The 2,310-nt window shown below is 40.5% G+C and overlaps 1 long non-coding RNA gene across 1 annotated transcript; it reads right to left on the bottom strand.

Moving 5' to 3' along the window:
* Positions 1-566: 566 nt before the first annotated feature.
* Positions 567-1,516, bottom strand: LOC123608666. The gene is made up of 2 exons (XR_006717373.1): positions 893-1,516; positions 567-764 (listed from the first exon to the last, which is right to left on the bottom strand). It is a non-coding gene; the product is annotated as an uncharacterized LOC123608666 (long non-coding RNA).
* Positions 1,517-2,310: the final 794 nt, after the last annotated feature.

The following is a 2,310-nucleotide window of genomic DNA, read 5'->3' on the forward strand; positions in this document are numbered from 1 at the left end:
CAATATTCCAATAATTGTTCCAAAAGAATATTCCAATAATGTACTGAAACCTGTTGCTACCCATTTATAGAGACTCCCAAATACCATAGGTAGGTCCTAGAGTCAATATGACATTTAAATACTGATGATTCTCAAACTTATAAATCTGGCCAATCTCCTCTAGTCGCTTACCCATGCTATTGCAAACAACATCTTTCTGAAGGGTAAGTTCCATTATAAGAGTCTTCTAAAATTCTCCAGTGTCATCATGGTTCTCCCAGAGTCCTGTTCACATATCTCTCCTTCTGCTCCAGAATCCAGACACACTGGCCTGCAGTTCCCTGAGTGTGTAGCCATCTTCCCATTTGTATGTATTGTTAATGCTGTTTTCGGAATAATTTTCCTACTTAGCTTACCTCCTACAATTCTTCAAGGCTCAATTTAAATACCACTTCTTTCAACAAAACTTTAGTAATCTCTGCTCATATCACTCTTAACACACACACACACACACACACACACACACACACACACACACACATACCAGGCCTTCCATTTCCATGGCCATAAATTTTCCATAACACTTCTCATATTGTAATTGATTCTTTTCTGTTTTCTCCACCAGATGAGCTCCTTGAGGCCAATTACTGACACTTTCAGTGTTTTCTCTCCAGCACTGTGCCTGTGCCTGGCACACTTCTGATTCTGGCCAAGTGTGAAGAGTTGAGTAGATCTACCCAGAAGGAATCTTCTTGCAAATCCCTGCCCAGACAGGAGAAGCTTCTCTTTAATTAGGCATGACCTTGAGGTTGTCCAGCAGATGGAAAAAAAAAAGAAAAGAAAGAAAACAGTTCAGTTGTTTAATCATAGGCCCTCTCTTATACGAAAGACATTTTAAAGGAAGATTTATAACCATCTGGTTATTCTTCAGAGCAGCCACAGCAAACAGGAGAGGGCTCCTTTTATTAGGCTAGAGGCCAGAGGAGAAGTAGGTGGGAGTGTTCCCAAAGCCCAGAGCACAGCTGGCACTTCAAGTAGGCATGGAGTCCATGGGAGTCAGAAGGGCAGAAGAGAGTCACTCTCATGTGAGCATAGCCCCTGAGTCCCTCTGCTTCTCCTAAGGAGAGAAATTCCTCCTGGCAGCATGAGCCTGTCCTTGACCCACCCCTGGGCAGAGGCAGAGGAAAAGAAAAGCTTTGAACACTTACCTAGAAACCTCACTTTACAAATTCTAGAAACCTACCTGACCACTATTTCTTCTCGAAAACAACTGCACTCTTCATTATAATAGTGATTAGTGTTGATATTGTAGCATACTTAGGCACTACAGAGTAAGCCCAGAAGATGTACTCCTTCTACATTAGAGCATGCTATAGGGTAAAGAAGGTCCCTTTAAGTCGTTCTCTGCCCTCCACTACATGTGCTTGCACACACATCCACACACACAGTTAGTCCACCACTGAGTATCCTGCTTTCCGAAACAGCACAAAAATCTCTTGGAAAGCTAATGCCCATTCTCCTGTTTCACCTTAGCAGAGTGGAGGGATAACCTGCTTAGATCAATCAAAACATGGGAAGTGAGGGATATTTGCGTAACTGTTTGAGCTGCAGTGCGCTTTTCCTTGTCTGCTCTCAGCTATATTTCAGGCATGGAAGAACGGAGACGCACGCACACACACACATGCCCCTCATCAGGCAAATGCTTCCCTTGCTGCTCTCCTGACTGCCGAAGAGGAGAGTAATGTTAGCAGAGTCTTAGCCTGAAAACCTTTCATTCTGCTGGTACCTCTGGCTTTCTTTACTCTGGCCTTCATCCATATTCATTCTTCTTATAAGAGGACCCTAGAAAAAGAAGGAAAAACCAAAGGAGGTCAATATGATGATATTATTTATTGAAAATACATCATTTGTAAATCATTTTAATTTACAATTAAATGGGTTAAATGGGAAACACCCAAATTACTTCCAATTATATGAAGGGACTAGGGAAAGAATTGAGGATGATGAGAATGTGAGAATCCTGGTGATTTATGTTTCATTCTTTTTGCATTTATGCACTGAGAATGATTACAGGTGCCAGATTTAGCAAATAAAAATAGAGGCTGTCCAGTTAAATTTGAATTTCAGATAAACGAGTGATATTTTTTTAGTGTAAATATGTCCCAAAGATTGCATAGGACATACTTATACCAAGACATGTATCATTGTTTATTTAACTGGACATCTTCTATTTTATCTGGCAACCCTACAAGTATGATTTGTGGTAATAAATAGTTAAAAAAAAAAAAGTAAATAACATATGCGACGCATGATATGTTAGCAGCAGTTCTC

The sequence above is a fragment of the Leopardus geoffroyi genome, chromosome B2, assembly GCF_018350155.1.
Source record: "Leopardus geoffroyi isolate Oge1 chromosome B2, O.geoffroyi_Oge1_pat1.0, whole genome shotgun sequence".
Lineage (NCBI taxonomy): Eukaryota > Metazoa > Chordata > Mammalia > Carnivora > Felidae > Leopardus > Leopardus geoffroyi.